Source organism: Callithrix jacchus, chromosome 20 (assembly GCF_049354715.1).
Source record: "Callithrix jacchus isolate 240 chromosome 20, calJac240_pri, whole genome shotgun sequence".
Classification (NCBI taxonomy): Eukaryota; Metazoa; Chordata; class Mammalia; order Primates; family Cebidae; genus Callithrix; species Callithrix jacchus.
In genome coordinates, this window is record NC_133521.1 from 51,565,741 (window position 1) to 51,585,876 (window position 20,136).

A 20,136-nucleotide genomic window follows, 5' to 3' on the forward strand; every position below is an offset into this window, starting at 1 on the left:
GATTATATTCAGAGGAATTTTGTTGTTAACATTGTGGTGCCTAGATAATATTTAGATTTTTTCTATTCGGGTAAAATTAGAATTTCTGTATTTTACATGAGAGAGCATAATGAATTGGTGTATATACTACAAAACCAAGTAGAAAAGGGCATTGTATATTTTTTCTGACATATTATATTCACGGAAATTTTGATTTTTACATTGGGGTGCCTAGATAATATTTAGATATTTTTCAATTCGCTTAAATATAGAATTTCTGTATTTTACATGAGAGAGCATATGGAGTGGGTGTATATACTCCAACACAGAGTAGAATAAGGCATTTTTTATTTTTTCTGACAGATTATATTCAGATAAATATTGTTTTTAACATTTGGGTGCTTAGATAATATTTAGATTTATTTCGATTCGCTTAAATATAGAATTTCTGTATTTTTCATGTGAGAACATATGGAGTTGGTGTATATACTCCAAAACAGAGTAGAATAGGGCATGGTATATTTTTTCTAACTGATTATATTAAGAGAAATTTTGTTTTTAACATTGGGGTGCCTAGGTAATTCTTGGATTTTTTTCGATTCGGGTAAAATTAGAATTTCTGTATTTTACATGAGAGAGAATACTGATTTGGTGTATATACTCCAAAACAGAGTTAAATAAGGCATTGTATATTTTTTCTAACAGACTATATTCAGAGCCAATTTCTTTTAACTTCGAGGTGCCTAGATATTATTTAAATTTTTTTCGATCTGCCTAAAATTAGAATTTCTAATTTTACATGAGAGAGCGTATTGAGTTGGTGTATATACTACAAAACAGAGTAGAAAAGGGAATTCTATGTTTTTTCTGGCAGATTATATTCAGAGCAATTATGCTTTCAACATTGGGGTACCTAGATAATATTTAGATTTTCTTCGATTCAAGTAAATTTAGAATTTCGGTTTACATGAGAGAGCATACTGAGTTGGTGTATATACTCCAAAACCGAGTACAATACGTCATTATTTATTTTTTGACAGATTATATTCAGAGCAATTTTGTTTTTAACATTGGTGTGCCTCGATAATATTTAGATTTTTTCGATTTTGGTAAAATTAGAATTACTGTATTGTACATGAGAGAGCATATTGAGTTGGTGTATATACTACAAAAAAGAGTAGAAAAGGGCATTGTATATTGATTCTGACAGATTATATTCAGAGCAATTTTTCTTTTAACATTCGCGTGCCTAGATAATGTTTAGATTTTTTTCAAATCACGTAAAATTAGAATTTCGGTATTTTACATGAGAGAGCATATGGAGTTGGTGTATATACACCAAAACAGAGTAGAATAGGGCATTGCATATTTTTTCTGACATATTATATTCAGAGAATTTTTATTTTTATCGTTGGAGTGCCTACATAATATTTACATTTATTGCGATTCACATAAATATAGAATTTCTGTATTTTACATGACAGAGAATATGGAGTTGGTGTATATACTCCAAAATAGAGTAGAATACGGCATTGTATATTTTTTATGACAGATTATATTCAGGGCAATTTTGTTTGTAACATTGGGTTGCCTAGATAATATTTAGACTTTTTAGATTCGTTTAAATTAGAATTTCTCTAATTTACCTGAGAGAGCACACTGAGTTGGTGTATATACTCCAAAACACAGTAGAATGAGGCATTGTGTATTTTTTAAACCGACTATATTCAGAGCCATTTTCTTTTAACTTTGGGGCACCTCGATATTATTTAGATTTTATTTCAATTTGCATAAAATTAGAATTTGGTATTTTACATGAGAGAGCATATTGAGTTGGTGTATGTACTACAAAACAGAGTAAAAAAGGGCATCTTATATTTTTTCTGACAGATTCTATTCACAGCAAATTTGCTTTTAACATTGGGCTGCCTAGATAATATTTAGATTTTATTCAATTCGCTTAAATATAGAATTTCTGTATTTTACATGAGAGAGCATATGGAGTTGGTGTATATAGTCCAACACAGAGTAGAAAATGGCATTTTGTATTTTCTCTGACAGATTATATTCAGAGCAATTTTTCTTTTAACATTGAGTTGCCTACATAATATTTAGATTTTTTTCGATTCGCTTAAATTTAGAATTTCTGTATATTACATGAGAGAGCATATGGAGTTGGTGTATATACTCCAAAACAGAGTAGAATATGGTATTGTATATTTTTTCTGACAGATTATATTCAGAGCAATTTTGTTTTTATCAAGGGGTGCCTAGATAATATTTAGATTTTTTTCAATACGCTTAAATATAGAATTTCTGTATTTTACATCAGAGAGCATATTGAGTTGGTGTATATACTCCAAAACAGAGTAGAATGTGGCATTGTATATTTTTTCTGACAGATTATATTCAGAGAAATGTTGCTTTTAACATTGTGGTCCCTAGATAATATTTAGATTTTTTTCAATTCCCTTAAATATGGAGTTTCTGTATTTTACATGAGAGAGCATATGGAGTTGGTGTATATACTCCAAAACAGTGTAGAAAAGTCATTGTATATTTTTTCTGACAGATTATATTCAGAGCAATTTTGTTCTTAACATTGCGGTGCCTAGATAATATTTAGATTATTTTTCGATTCACTTAAATAGAGAATCTCTGTATTTTACATGGGAGAGCATATTGAGTTGATGTATATACTACAAAACAGAGTAGAAAAGGGCATTGTATACTTTTCCTGACACATTATATGCAGAGCAATTTTCTTTTAACATTCGGGTGCCTAGATAATATTTAGATTTTTTTCGATTCACGTGAAATTAGAATTTCGGTATTTTATATGAGAGAGCACACTGAGTTGCTGTATATACTCCAAAACAGAGTAGAATAGGGCATTGTATATTTTCTCTAACATACTATATTCAGAGCCATTTTCTTTTAAGTGTGGGGCGCCTAGATATTATTTAGATTTTTTTCAATTCACGTAAAATTACAATTTCGATATTTTACATGAGAGAGAACACTGATTTTGTGTATATACTCCAATACAGAGAAGAATAGGGCATTGTATTTTTTTCTGACAGATTATATTCAGAGCAATTTTGCTTTTAACATTGGCCTGCCTAGGTAATATTTAGATTTTTTTCGATTCGCTTAAATATAGAATTTCTGTATTTTACATGAGAGAGAATATGGAGTTGGTGTATATACTCCACAAAAGAGTACAATAAGGCATTGTATATTTTTTCTAACATAGTATATTCAGAGACATTTTCTTTTAACTTTGGGGCGCCTAGATATTTTTTAGATTTCTTTCAATTTGCATAAAATTAGAATTTCGTTATTTTACATGAGAGCGCATTCTGGGTTGGTGTATATGCTCCAAAACAGAGTACAATAAGGCATTGTATATTTCTTCTAACAGACTATATTCAGAGCCATTTTTTGTAACTTTTAAGCGCCTGGATATTATTTAGATTTTTTTTGATTCGCATTAAATTAGAATTTCGTTATTTTACATGAGAGAGTATATTGAGTTGGTGTATATACTCGAAAACAGAGTACAAAAGGGTATTGTATAATTTTTCTGACAGATTATATTGAGAGCAATTTTACTTATAACATTGGGGTTCCTAGATAGTATTTAGATTTTTTTCGATTCGCTTAAATATAGAATTTCTATATTTTACTTGAGAGAGCATATGGAGTTGGTGTATATACTCCAAAACAGAGTAGAATAAGGCATTCTATATTTTTTTTAACAGACTGTATTCACAGCCATTTTCTTCAAACTTTTAAGTGCCTAGATATTATTTAGATTTTTTTTTGATTCGCGTACAATTAGAATTTCGGTATTTTAAATGAGAGAGCATACAGAGTTGGTGTATATACTTTAAAACAGCGTAGAATACGGCATTGTATATTTTCTCTGACAGTTTATATTCAGAGCAAATTTAGTTTTAACATTGGGGTGCCTAGAATATATTTAGATTTTTTTTTGATTCACGAAATATTAGAATTTCGGTATTTAACCTGAGAGAGCATACTGAGGTTTTGTATATACTTTAAAACAGAGTAGAATAAGGCATTTTATATTTTTTCTGACAGATTATATTCAGATCAATATTTTTTTTAACATTTGGGTGCCTAGATAATATTTAGATTTATTTCGATTCGCTTAAATATAGAATTTTTTTATTTTTCACGAGATATATTCTCCAAAACAGAGTAGAATAGGGCATAGTATATTTTTTCTAACTGATTATATTAAGAGTAATTTTGTTTTTAACATTGGGGTGCCTAGGTAATTCTTGGATTTTTTCGATTCGGGTAAAATTAGAATTTCTGTATTTTACATGAGAGAGCATACTGATTTGGTGTATATACTCCAAAAAAGAGTAGAATAAGGCATTGTATATTTTTTCTAACAGACTATATTCAGAGCCAATTTCTTTTAACTTTGAGGCGCCTAGATATTATTTAGATTTTTTTTCGATCCGCCTAAAATTAGAATTTCGTAATTTTACATGAGAGAGCATATTGAGTTGGTGTATATACTACAAAACAGAGTAGAAAAGGGCATTCTATTTTTTTTCTGGCAGATTATATTCAGAGCAATTATGCTTTCAACATTGGGGTACCTAGATAATATTTAGATTTTCTTCAATTCAAGTAAATTTAGAATTTTGGTTTACATGGGAGAGCATACTGAGTTGGTGTATATATTCCAAACCCGAGTACAATAGGTCATTATATATTTTTTGACAGATTACATTCAGAGCAATTTTGTTTTTAACATTGGTGTGCCTCGATAATATTTAGATTTTTTCGATTTTGGTAAAATTAGAATTACTCTATTGTACATGAGAGAGCGTACTGATTTGGTGTATATACTCCAAAACAGAGTAGAATAAGGCATTGTATATTTTTTCTAACAGACTATATTCAGAGTTAATTTCTTTTAACTTTGAGGCGCCTAGATATTATTTAGATTTTTATCGATCCGCCTAAAATTAGAATTTCGTAATTTTACATGAGAGAGCATATTGAGTTGGTGTATATACTCTAACCCAGAGTAGAAAAGGGCATTGTATATTTTTTCTGACAGATTATATTCAGAGCAATTTTACTTTTAGCATTTGGGTTCCTAGATAATATTTAGATTTTTATCGTTTCAAGTAAAATTAGAATTTCAGTATTTTACATGAGAGAGCATATTGAGTTGGTGTATATCCTCCAAAACAGAGTAGAATAAAGCATTGTATATTTTTTGAAACAGAGTATATTTAGAGCCATTTTCTTTTAACTTTGGGGCGCCTAGGTATTATTTAGATTTATTTCGATTCACGTAAAATTAGAATTTCTATATTTTACATGAGAGAGCATACTGATTTGGTGTATATACTCCAAAACAGAGTAGAAAAGGGCATTGTATATTTTTTCTGACAGATTTTATTCAGAGCAATTTTGCTTTTAACATTGGGGTGAGTCGATAATATTTAGATTTTTTTTGATTCGTGTAGAATTAGAATTTAAGTATTTTACCTGAGACAGCATATTGAGTTGGTGTATATAAGCCAAAACAGAGTAGAAAAGGGCATTGTATATTTTTTATGACAGATTATATTCAGAACAATTTTTCTTTTAACATTGGTGTTCCTAGGTAATATTTAGATTTTTTTCAATTCGGATTAATTTAAAATTTCGGTATTTTACATGAGAGAGCATACTGAGTTGTTTTATATACTCCAAAACAAATTAGAAGAAAGCATTGTATATTTTTTCTGAAATATTATATTCAGAGTAATTTTGCTTTTAACATTGGGGTGCCTAGATTATATTTAGATTTTTATCAGTTCATGTTATTTTATAATTTTGGTATTTTACATGAGAGAGCATATTGAGTTGGTGTATATACTCCAAAACAGATTAGAAGAGAGCATTGTATATATTTTCTGAGAGGCTATATTCAGAGCAAGTTTTCTTTTACCATTGGGGTGCCTAGATAATATTTAGATTTTTTTCTATTTGTGAATAATTAAAATTTCGGTATTTTACATGAGAGAACATATTGATTTTGTGTATATACTCCAAAACAGAGTAGAAAAGGTCATTGTATATTTTTACTGACAGTTGACATTCGGAGCAATTTTGCTTTTAACATTGGAGTACATAGATTATGTTGAGATTATTTTCTATTCGCGTAAAATTTGAATTTCTAGATTTTTCATGAGAGAGCATATTGCATTGGTGCATATACTCCAAAAGAGAGTAGAAAAGGGCATTGTATATTTTTTCTGACAGACTATATTCAGAGCAATTTTCCTTTTAACACTGGAGTGCGTAGATAATATTTAGATCTTTTCGATTCGTGTAAATTTAGAATTTCTGTATTTTACATGAGAGAGCATATTGTGTTGGTGTATATACCCCAAACATGGTAGAAAAGAGCATTGTATATTTTACCTGAGAGATTATATTCAGAGCAATTTTGCTTTTAACATTGAGGTGCCTAGATAATATTTAGATTTTATTCGATTTGCGTAAAATTGGAATTTCTGTATTTTACATGAGAGAGCATACTGAGTTGGTGTATATACTCCAAAACAGAGTAGAAAAGGGCATTGTATATTTTTACTGACAGTTGACATTCGGAGAAATTTTGCTTTTAACATTGGAGTACATAGATTATGTTGAGATTATTTTCTATTCGCGTAAAATTTGAATTTCTAGATTTTTCATGAGAGAGCATATTGCGTTGGTGCATATACTCCAAAACAGAGTAGAAAAGGGCATTGTATATTTTTTCTGACAGATTATATTCATAGCAATTTTGCTTTTAACTTTGGCGTGCCTAGGTAATATTTAGATTTTCTTCGATTCGTGTAAATTTAGAATTTCGGTATTTTACATCAGAGAGCATATTGATTTGGTGTATATACTCCAAAACAGACTAAAATAGGGCATTGTATATTTTTTCTGACAGATTATATTCAGAGAAATTTAGTTTTTACATTGTGGTGCCTAGATAATATTTTGATTTTTTTCGATTCACGTAATATTAGAATTTCCGTATTTTACATGAGCGAGCATATTGAGTTGGTGTATATACTCCGAAACAGAGTATAAAATGGCGTTGTATATTTTTGCTGAGTGATTGTATTCAGAGAAATTTGGATTATTACATTGGGGTGCCTAGATAATATTTAGATTTTTTCTGATTCGCGGAAATTTAGTATTTCGGTATTTTACACGAGAGAGCATATTGAGTTGGTGTATATACTCCAAAACAGTGTAGAAAGCGGCATTGTATATTTTCTCTGAAATATTATATTTCGAGCAATTTTGCTTTTAACATTGGGGTGCCTAGATAATATTTAGATTTTTTTCGATTCGCGTATAATTAAAATTTCAGTATTTTACATGAGAGAGCATATTGAGTTAGTGTATATACTCCAAAACAGAGTAGAATAGGGCATTGTATATTTTTTCTGACAGATTATATTCAGAGCAATTTTGCTTTTAACATTGAGGTGCCTAGATAATATTTAGATTATTTTCGATTTGCGTAAATTTAGAATTTCTGTATTTTGCATGAGAGAGCATATTGAGTTGGTTTATATACTTTAAAACAGAGTAGAAAAGAGCATTGAATATTTTTTCTAAGAGTTTATATTCACAGCAATTTTGCTTTCAACATTGGGGTGCCTAGATTATATTTAGATTTCTTTCGATTCACGTAAAATTAGAATTTCGGTATTTTACATGAGAGAGCATATTGAGTTGGTGTGTATACTCCGAACAGAGTAGAAATGGGCATTGTATATTTTTTCTGACAGATGATATTCAGTGCAATTTTGCTTTTAAGATTGGGGTGCCTAGATAATATTTAGATTTTTTTATATTGGCGTAAATTTAAAATTTCGGTATTTTACATGAGAGAGCCTATTTATTTGGTGGATATACTCCAAGAAACAGTAAAAAAGGGCATTGTATATTTTCTCTTACACACTATATTATATGCAATTTTTCTTTAAGCGGTGGTGTACATAGAAAATATTTATATTTTTTGTAACCGTGTAAATTGAGAATTTAAATATTTTACATGAGAGCTTATTGATATGGTGTATATACTCCAAAACAGTGTAGAAAAGGTGCTTGTATATTTTTTGGAACAGATTTTCTTTAGAGCAATTTTGCTTTTAACATTGTGTTACATAGATAATATTTATATATTTTTTATCCGCGTAAATTTAGAATTTTAATATTTTACATGAGAGAGCATATTGATTTGGTGTATATACTCCAAAAGAGTGTAGAAAAGGGCATTGTATATTTTTTCATACAGATTATCATTAGAGCAATTTTGCTTTCAGCATTTGGGTAATTAGATAATATTTATGTTTTTCTATTCACGTATATTTAGAATTTTGTTATTTTACATGACAAAGAATATTGAGATTGTGTATATACTCCAAAAGAATGTGGATGAGGGCATTGTATATTTTTTCTAACAGATTATTTTTCGAGCAATTTTGCTTATATCATTCGGGGACATAGAGGATATTTATATTTATTTCTAACAGCGTAAATTTAGATTTTCAGTATGTTACATTAGAGAGAATGTTGAGATGGTATATATACACCATAAGAGAGTATAAAAGAGCATTGTATTTTTTTCTAACAGAGTATCTTCCACACAATTTTGTTTTTTACATTGTGGTGCATAGAGAATATTTATATTTGTGTCTAACCACGTAAATTTAGAATTTTTGTATTTTACATGTGAGAGAATATTGAGATTGTGTATATACTAAAAAAGAGTAAAAAAGGCATTGTGTATTTTTTCTAACTGAGTGTCTTTAGAGTAATTCGGTTTTTAACATTGAAGTCAAACGGAAATACTTAATTTGTCTATCCACGTAATAATAGAATTTCCATGTTTTACAAGAGGGAATATGGAGATGGTGTATATACTTTAAAACAGAATAGAAAAGGGCATTGTATATTTTTTCTAACAGAGTATTGTCAGAACAATTTTGTTTTTAACGTTGGGGTAAAAAGAGAATATTTATATTTTTAGTAATTTTGTGTTTAACATTTGTGTTAAAATGAGTATGTATATATTCTGTAACCGCATAAAATTAGAATTTCCATATTTTACAAGATAGAGAATATTGAGTCGGTGCATATACTTTAAAACATAGTAGAAAATTGCATTGTATATTTTTTCTATCAGAGTGTCTTCAGAGTAATTTTTTAAGGTTAAATTAGAGTATTTATATTTTCTGTAACTGCATAAAAATATAATTTTTGTATTTTACAAGACAGCCACTATTGTGACGGTGTATATACTTTAAAACAGTGTAGAAAAGGGCCTTGTATATTTTTTCTAACACAGTATTTTCATAGTAATTTACATTGTGTGTGGGGAGCAAATTTCTCAAATCCCTTTGAACATATTCTCCCTCTCCCCTGTTTTTCTCTTTGCTCACTATTGAATCATGTTCAGGTTTCTTGAATTCTTATCTTTTCCCTATGAGCATTTTAGCTTCTGTCCACTTCTAATTTCAGAATTCTTCAGCTACCAAGACCCACCTCCTCAGAGAGTTGCTGGAGATTTTAGTAACAAAAATTTTCTCTGTCACATTTAGGAGACGTGCTTCCTTATCTTAATTCTATCAAGCTGGGTGAATTTACACAAAACACTTTATATCTTAGAACCAGTTTCCTCTCTGTAGAATGTAGCTAACCTCTGTTCTGTGGTCAAAAGGATCATCAAAATAAAAAATAATCATAGTTCATATGTGTGGCTTACTAACCATGTTCTAGAAACCATGTCAAGTGCTTTCTGCAGATGGTTCCACTTTTATTATACTATTGGAACTATCGTCAACCCTACTTCGCAGACTACTAAATTGAGTGTCTGAGCTGCTAAGCCACTTGTCCAACGATATACAGCCAGTAAGTAACAGAATGAGGATCAGCATTTGAGATAGAAATATTCTACACAAAATGTACTGTTACAGTGAAACTAGAGTGGTATCATCTCAGATAAGCGTTCATGCCTGTTCGCTTATCGAATTGGCTGAATACATTCAATGCATTCAGGAGATTGGGAGACATTGTTTAAATTTTCCCCAAAACCCAGAAGAACTCAAAAGTACTCATTGTCTTGGCCTTATTGGTATTTGACTATGAATACAATAGATCCCACAGAAGCAAGTCTAGTAGAGTGGCCTTGGAAAAAGGCTGGGATTTAGGAGCAGGTTTAGGCAACTCAAGCCTTCTCGGCTTCCATTTTCTCATCTGTACTTTCATAATTCTGATTTTTAAGAGCACCTTTGTTGAAAGTAAAGGTTCAGTGAAACAGCACAGATGAAGTCCTTCCTATTTGGTCTGGCAGGTAGTAGTTGCTCAACACGTCTTGTCTATTAATGACGACCACAATGATCATAGTGGACTAATAATGAATTGATAAAATATGATTATGTAAGTTCAAATGAGTTTTGATCTCGCCCCTCTCCTCTGTTTCATATGGTTTTTATGTTCTACATTGTATGGCTTAACGTTGGCAGGTGGGGGATTTTGATAGACACATGATAAAATCAGAAGCCCCAAGACTTGTATTTTCATCACAGAAATGTATTACTTCCTTGAGTTGTGACCTGGAGAGAGTTACTTTGTCAAGTTAACCTTACTTGAAAAAATAATCATAAATATACCTGCCCTTTCTCGTCATCTCAGCCTCTCCGCAGTCAGTGTGAGGTACCATTGGTATAGTGTATATGAAGGGGTTTGCAAGCTCTGGAGTGCTGTATGTATGCTTTTTGCCTCTTCAATTGTGAGTGGTGTTTTCCCATTCTCCTTAAATGACCCAACACTACGCTCTTGGTAAAATAAATGCATTTGTGCATGAACATTTGGCAAATAATAAGAGCTGCATTTGCAAGAATTTTTCCCTTGAACAGCCAAGTGAGCCACTATGAGCTGCACTGTAGCAGTGACATTTACAATAATTTGTTCAGAAGAGCAATTGCCAACTTGCCTATTTGACTAGTATGGAGTACCATACGTTGTTTAGGGCGATGAGATCAGTAAACCAGCAATTTGGTAGAGCCATCAGAGAAGAGGATGAAAAGAAATGAATATCTGAGATCCTGAGTTTCCAATCAGATCAAGAAAAAGAAGCCTATAAGAATAGGTCCCATTTATTTGGGGGAGAAACATACACCGCTTTGTATGAAGGCTTCATTTTCTAGGAATATTTTCTAATGCTTTCAAAAACATTGTGATATATGTAGGACTATTCCCATTTTACAGATGAGAAAACTGAGGCTATGAGGTTTAAGTCACTAGTCTGCTCCTTCTTCCATTCTGGTTTTTAGAAAATGGTGCCACCACCTATCCAGTCACACAAGCCAAAGTCCTATGAGTGAGCTCTGGTTTATCCCTTTCTCTCTCACTTCTCATATCCAACTTACCATTCAGGCCTGCTGATTTTAGTTCTTAAATATCCCTTAGCTTCTGTTTTTTCTTTTCATTAAAATTCTCATTGCAGCCCTTCTGTGGATTACCTCCTGGCCTTCCACCTGTGTGTCTGTGTCCATGTTGTCTCCAGTCTGTCCTCCACGTAAGTCAGACCATGCCCCATACCTCCCAGTCCTTCTTAGAATGAGGACAAACCTCCTCACCATGGCCACAGTCTTCTTTCCATTTCTCTGTCCTCGTGGCGTGCCCCTCCTCTCTGCTCTGCACTGCAAAGACTCAGCATCGTGTACTGGCCAAGGTCCAAGTCCCCCTGCACCACATATTTGCCAGGAATGCCAGATCGTCCTTACTTTGCCCACTTACTGCCCACTCATGCTTCTGATCACGGTCCCTCCCTAGGGGAAACCTTTCCTGACCTTTGTAACTAAAGCAAAGCCTTCTCCTGGGTGCTCTCATTGTTCCAGAGACTTGCCTGCACAGCACTTGTACCAGTTAAACCTTTACATTAACTGGAGTGACAGATATGTTAGTGTCCACTGCTGCCTCGCAGGAATAAAGCCAGAAAAGGTAAGGCCCTATCTGTGTGCATTTCTACAGTTTAGTGTGCTTAGTGAGATATTGTTTAAGAAGAATGAGTTGGACATGACAGCATGGCTAGAAAGTGATGGATTGAGGATTTAAACATACTTCTTTCTGGTTCTAGAGAGTTGGCTGCTAACACTATTCACTCTGGGACAGTGTCATTTTAGGACTGATAAGGGTACTTTTTGCTACGATCAAATATATTTTGGGTCCATCAGATGAAGTTTGATAAAAGTGGGTTATTAAGAACCCTCTGATAAGCAGAGCTGCCTGACCAAGATTTTCAGATTTTGCATCAAAGAGAAAAGTAATGAAAGTGGGCTGATGGGAGGGGAAGGAGGGCTGAAAAGTGAAGCAGGAACAGCTATTTCTATAGTGCCCTTGACCCTGCCTTTCTCTGTTCTTCACTCTGGCTGAAATTGACCACCCTGAGTGCGTTCAGATAATGATAAATTATCTCTGTCACACTGTGTGTGTGTGTGTGTGTGTTTGACTATGTAAAAAAGAGGCAGCTTCTGTGAATAAATGAAGCCTTGTAATTAAGGAATTTGTTGCAAATGGCAAGATGCATTGGTGCTTGGTCCTTAGTACTCCTCGCTGAGGCCACATTTCCTTGAACTGGCTTGTATTTGCCACTGACACTACTAGCAGCAGGATGGAGGGGAGGAAGGAAGACACCAGGTGTTGCAATGCTTAGCGCCTGCTTTCAGCTTTGCTGCAAACTAAAACACTGACTGACTGTGGTTAACCCCCTAACCTCTTTGAGCCTCAGTTTTTTCATCTGAAAAAATCAATGATGGTTTGAATTTCTTCCGAATATGACATTCAGTTATCTCTCTCTCCATTGTGGAAGCACTGGGAGCTATTGTTCTCCTGTCTCTGGTGGTCGTTATGACTTCTGCATTATCAAGGAGCCCTCTCTAACCTAAATAACCCCCCAAAGAAATTAAGTTTGTAGTCATTTCTGCCTGGTAAGTGAAATGACAAGAGAAAAGAGCTAGTTGTCCATAGCCCTGTGGATGGCCAATTAATGGGATCTGTGCAAACAGTTGCTTATAGAGCCATAATTTGCCTTTCGTTTTCCTTTGCAACTCAGAAAAAAGTGAGTAATTTTCAAAGAGCCTCTCATTGAACATATTTTTTAAAAACATGTCATTGGCAAAAGGGGCACTTGGTTGCTTGATTGCCATATATCTCTGAGTATGTGGAACAGTTAATTTTAGCTGGGGGTAACTAGCTGAGAAGAAAGCTGCAGCATCTTGGAGGCAGAAGAATCTTTGTATGTCTTATGGTGGCATGGAGAAAGCAAAGCGAAAGGGCAGAGTATAAAAGGTTGTTAACTAGATAAGGGGTCAGCTGCATTTCCTCTGGCTGCTCAGAGGTGAGGCCCTAAAGCAATGGAGACAACATTGTGGGTGGGAATGTGTTTGCAGGGTCTAATTAGTTTACCCAAGAAAAGCAAAAAAGAGAAAGGGCTAAAAATATGTAGATTGTAAAATTCATGGCTTCATTTGCTCTTCTTTGCCTTTGAAACCTTTTTAAAACCTTATAGTAGAACAATTTGTAATCCTTGAAGCCTTTTGCAACCACTCTTGTCAGCTTGTCTAAGGCCACCGTAACTTATCAGCTACTGGGGAAAGTTGTTTAAACTCTCTAAGCCTCCTTTTTACCCAATGGTTCACTTAGGGGCACCAATTCCTAGTGTTTCTGCCTGAGTTATTGTTTTTCAGATCCCATAATTGTTTGCATATGTGCTCTATAAGATGCGTCACCTAGCACATGTTGTGGGCAACCTCAGGTGTAGCAGTTAGGACATCTTTGTGCCTGGATTTGGCTGTTACTAACAAGACGGAACGGGGAGGAAGGGCAGAGTAGACTACTGTAGAATTTTTCTGGATTCTTTTGGTTTCTCCAGAAAATGATACTGTTCTTATATTTAAAGATAACTATCTGCCTAGGCGTATTGAAATTCTAAGGTTGACACCACTTTGCATTGATCCTAGGGCAGGGTTTCAGGATTGCTGGAACAGCATCATCCTTTTGCAGTATAGATTTCAGTCAGCAGGCTGGTCATGGCCTCCTCAGTGTGCAATCTTCTTACTGATGGTGGGCGTCAGTGGGCTGGACTCACAGTTTCCATCTCTTAGGCTGGGCAGGCCCATGGTGGCAATGGTAAAAATTTCATGGGAACATACATCAGAAGTAATAAGAAATCCATCTTCTTAAAGCCTTCATAGGAGATTTCCTGAAGATTTATAAAAGGCACTTCATTGATCAAATGACTCTGATGTTTCCCCTCACTGGAAGAAATTCAGGTCACCAGCCCACTTAAAATCATTGTGTTCTCCTTTTGCAGTAACCTCTGCTCATATAACTTCTTTATGGCATATTATATACTATTAACTTAATATCCTGATTAGTGGAGCTAGCAAACACTCAGTATCACTATAAACTGCAGTATCATAACTGACTTCCTTTAAAAATCATCTAATGTTTCTTTAAAATCACTGGTGCTTTTGCAAAGTAGTTCATATTTAGGAATATGAACATTTTATCATGCTGGAAAATTATTTGAATTCCTTTTCATTTAAAACCTATAGCTTTCTATTTAATCTAGCTTTCACAAATATTTTATTTGCCCACTATAGAAAAATCGAGTTTAGAGATAAATGTAAAGTCACTCATAGCTCCATCCAAAAGTCAACAACTCTTAATATCATTATTTTTGTCCTTGTTCTCAGTATTTTTGCTGAATCTATGTTTCATAGAGTTTCATCATATGTCAGATAAACCTGCATATATATGAGTTTTTAAATAATACATTTTTATTGTCATAAATGAAATACACATTTAATATGGTATGACTAGGACATATAGAGAGATATAACAAAGAAAATTAAAGTCATTTAAAATCTTACCAAATCTAATAACCATAAACCTTTCGATGTATTTTCTCAGAATACTTTTTCCTATGCCTTTTATATTTTCTTGATTATCAAGTACTTCAAGCGTATAGAAAAGACAGAAACTAATGTAAGCAGCAATGGAAAATTTTAAAATATGGGTATTTTTCTGCATGTGTTTCAGATTGTTTAGTTTTTGTTGTCCTTTGCCCTCCCCACGTGTCCCTTTATTTTCCTGGCAAAACAAAGCATTACAGATATAGTTGCAGCTTCCTATACTCAATTTTATTTTTCTAAAACTTATTGATATTGAAATGTCTACCTCTGGTCTACTTACTTAACCTGCCGAATAATAGTTTACCATATGGAAATACCACGATACAATTACATGCATAGTGCCATATACATTTGTTTACAGGTTTCTTGGGAAGAATCTCTCTTACTGTGTTCCCAGAAGAGGGATTGGTAAATTGTAGGGGAGGCTTGTCTTCATTTTTACTATGAATTTCCAATTGTTTAAAGTAGTTGTAACAATTTGTATTCCCACAGGAAATGTAGGGAAACTTGTTTTGTGTTTGGCTTCACTTGATATTCCTAGGCTTTTACTTTTTGTTTGTCAATCTTATGAATGTAAAATGGTATGTTTTAATTTATATTGTGCGCAGACTTTATTATTCGGGACACATGTAACCTTTCTCATGCACCACTGTCATGGATTTGTTTTCAATTTAACTCATTTATTAAGCACGGAAAATTGTGAGGTTTCTCAAAGATGGCGATGAGAACTGCTGATGGATTTGCTGCATTAGATCCACCCTCTCCAGCTCTGGCCCTCTAGTGTCAGTATTTCTGCCTTCCATTTCTAGTGCTTCCTCTTTTCAGGTTCTGGGAACATTCTGGCTGTAGAAATCAGTTGCAGTAATTGGAAGAACTTTTACTAAAGTGACTTACTTGTCTTCTTACTTGGTAATTATGCAGACTGTAAAATATATTTATGAAAAAATTCAAGTTATATACAAAACCAGACACTACCAAAGCATATATAAAGTTCATGATCCCTTTTATTTTTCTCTTCTTCCTCTTCCAATATATAACCACTTGTAGAGAGCCCCTACTATTTCCTTTGTATTTATGTTTATGTCCAAATGCAATAGATATTCTCTAACATATCTCCTTGGATCCATGAGAAGAAGGTGAATGTAATTTTTAAAAATGAATATGATATCTCTACATCAGCACAGTATTGCATTATACGGAAATAAGAGAAAGAATCTAACTCTTCCATGGACATTTAGGTTGCTTGTAGTTTTCTATTATTTTAAACAGTGTTGTGGAAAACATTCTTGTAAATGTCTTTGGACATCGATGTGAAAATTGTCTCAGGAGATATTTGTAGAAATGCTATTTACATGGTCTTTTTTGCCTACTTTATTCATTTTTATTTAGAACATTTTATAGAACATTAGGAATTGGTGACTTCTAAGTAGGTGTAAAACACAGTACCGGGCCAGGTATGGTGGCTCACGCCTGTAATCCCAGCACTTCGGGAGGCCGAGGCGGGTGGATCACGAGGTCAAGAGATCGAGACCATCCTGGTCAACATGGTGAAACCCCATATCTACTAAAGATACAAAAAATTAGCTGGGCATGGTGGTGCGTTCCTGTAGTCCCAGCTACTTGGGAGGCTGAGGCACGAGAATTGCCTGAACCCAGAAGGCGGAGCTTGCAGTGAGCCGAGATCACGCCATTGCACTTCAGCCTGGGTGGCATGAGCGAAACTCCGTCTCAAAAAAAAAAAAAAAAACAGAAAAAACACAGTACCTTGATTCTCTGAGCTTTATGTTCTGTTTGAAGCAGGGGAAGTGACAGTAACTACCTGTTAGGGTGATTTTAAGGATTAAATGAGATACTGTGTACAAAGTTTATAGCATGGGTTTTGGATCACAGCAGAGACTAGAAAGTTCAGTTTTGCCTCCTCTTAGTCGGTCCCGAACCCAAATATACTTTTAAATATTCTTTCAGCACAGATTTTAAAGTTTGATAGAAATAGAATTATATAGTGATCACTCCATATGTAAGGTTTCTTTTAGTCAAGAAAATGTTTTTGATATTCAGCCATGTTGTTGCACATGTCAATAGTTCTTTCCTTTTTTATCCTCATATCTCAGGTCTTAAAAAAGGAATACTGCAAAAACAAAAATGAAACAATATTCCCGCTTGTATTCGGTTTTGGTCTACAGTTGACATTGTTCTCAAGTATCACTAACAGGTTCCCATGGAGAGAAATATTTATTTTCTGTCCACAACATAACAGGAATTATAACAGATGCAGAAGGCCTACTAGCCCTGTGTGAAAATCATCATGTTGACTATATTTCTCAAAAGTTAAACTCAGGTGTAGGGGCAGCTGTCAGTCTTTGTTTCCTCACTATCAATCCCACCACTTTTATTTTTTCATTTGGGGAAAAATAATAATGACTGTAAGAACAATGAAAAAATAATAAAAGGACAGTAAAAAGGTTGAATGCACTGGCTGTGGCAGGGAGCAATCAGAAATGGTTTGTTATTTCCCTTCACTTTATCAAAGTTGCTACGTGGACTCATTCTTACCCACCTGTTGGGTAGAATCTTTGATATTTTCTATTTCACTGAGCAATTTAAGATATTAAGAAATTCTGTCTAGTTCAAAACAGGAGCAGAAAACCAAGCACCACACTTTCTCACTCATAATTGGGAGTCGAACAGTGAGAACACATGGACACAGGGAGGGAACAACACACATTGGGGCCAGTTGGGGGTCAGAGGAGGGTGAGACGGGGAGACCATTAGGACAAATAGCTAGTGCATGTGAAGCTTAAAACCTAGATGAACGGTTGATAGGTGCAGCAAAGCACCATGGTACACATATACCTATATAATAAACCTACACATTCTGCACCTGTATCCTGGAACTTAAGAAAAATCCTGTTTAGTTTAATTTCCAAACTCAAAAATCTCATTCAGCTGAAAACTTAACCCTTTTTTATATATTTTAACACATAAAATCATCAACAATGAAAACAGGTAGAGGTTGAGCATCTCTGATCCATAAACCCTAAAATCCAAAATATTCCAAGATCTGAAATTCATCCACATCGATGGCTGAGATAGTGATATGTGTGCTTTCTGATGGTTCAATGTACACAAACTTTGATTCGTGCACAAAATTGCTAAAAATATGAAAATTTTATTTGCGTTATGTGTATGAGGTGTACGTAAACATAGGTGAATTTTGTGTTTAGACTTCAGTTATATCTTTAAGAGATCTCTTTATGTATATGTAAATGTTCCAAAATATGAAAAAAGTTTAAAATCCAAAACACTTCTAGTCCCAAAAAATTCAGATAAGGAATATTCAACCACTACATCTAATAAGTCATGGATACTTTGAAATGAAATTTTAAAAGTATTTAAAGAGTCCAAAAGACATCAGGAGAAAAGGGACAGGACAAAAAGTGGGGAAGGGGATGCAAACAAAAACAAACAAAATAATGAAACAAACCATTAAATTGTAAGCTTGAATCCAATTACATCATTCAACCACTAATAAATCTATATTTAATAACGTTAAATGTTAATGAATCATACCACATACTCCAATTCAAGTGCAGAGATTGCCAGAATTGATTTAAAAAACCCACAAGACCCAGTGCTGTATATGAAATACACACTTTGAATAAAAAAAAAAGACAAATATACGTAGGTCTAAATAAGTACATTTGAGTTTTTTTAAGACAGTGTCCTACTCTATCTCCCAGGCTGGAGTACACTGGTGCGATCTCTGCTCACTGTAAACTCCGCCTCCTGGGTTCGAGCAATTCTCCTGCCTCAGCCTTTTGAGTAGCCGGGAATACAGAAACCTGCCACCACGCCTAGCTAAATGTTGGGGTATTTTTAAGAAAGCTGGGGTTTCACTGTATTGGATAGGCTTGTCCTAAACTTTTGACCTCAAGTGATCTACCTGCCTCAGCCTCCCAAAGTGCTGGGATTGCAGGTGTGAGCCACTGTACCTGACCCTAAATGAGTACATTTAAAATGATATACTATGCAAACAGTCAGTAATGGAAGTGTGAAGAAGCTATATTAATACCAAATAAAATATGCTTAAGTCAAAACAGTATTTCCGAAGATAAAGAGGGATAGTTCATGATTACAGAAGAGTCATTTCATCAAAAAATGGATTAAAAATAATTTGTGCGTCAATTTGCACAAAACAAAATTGAACTAAAGGAATAAACAAACAATCCACAATTTTTATTAGTGATTTTAATACCCATCTCCCAAGCAATTGATAGATAAACTAGACAAAATCTTAGTCAAGATGCAGATGACCTGAACAACACTCTCCACCATCTTAAACAAACCAATGGAAGACGACACCCAATAACCACAGAATACTGTATGTGTCAAGTACATGTAGTGTTCACTAGGATAGGTCACATGCTAGGTCGTAAAACAAGACTGAATAGATTAAATCAAATTGAATTCATGCAGTGTATGTTACCTGACCACAATAGGATTAAAACAGAAATTAACAATAAGAGAACTAGGAAAGCTCCAAGTACTTGGAGATTAAATATAATACACAAGCCCAAGAAGAAATCAAAAGGTAGAATATAAAATATTTTATTCTAACGGATAATCAAAATACAACATGCCAACACTTATGAATTACAGCTATGGGAGTTCCCAGAGGGAAGTATAGCCGTACATGCTTATACTGCAATAGAAGAAAAAGAGAAAGGTCTAAAATCAATGACGTAAATGTTCACCTAAAGAAGATTTAAAACACACACACACACACACACACACACACACACACACACACAGAGCAAAGAAAACTCCAACGAAGTAGTAAAAAGGAAACAATAAAGGTAAAAGTGCAGAGATAAACCAAATTGAAGACAGACAAAATAATAGAGAAAACTAACAAAGCAAAGAAGCTGGTTGTTTTAAAATATCAACATTAATAAACCTTAAGCTACTCTGATCATGAAAAAAAGAAAGGAAACACAAATGGTCAGTATCAATATCAGAAGTGAAAGCGAACTGAAACTATCACTACAGATCCTGCAGACGTGAAAAGGATAATAAGAGACTATCATAAACAACGTCATGGTGACAAATTCTGCAACTTAGATGA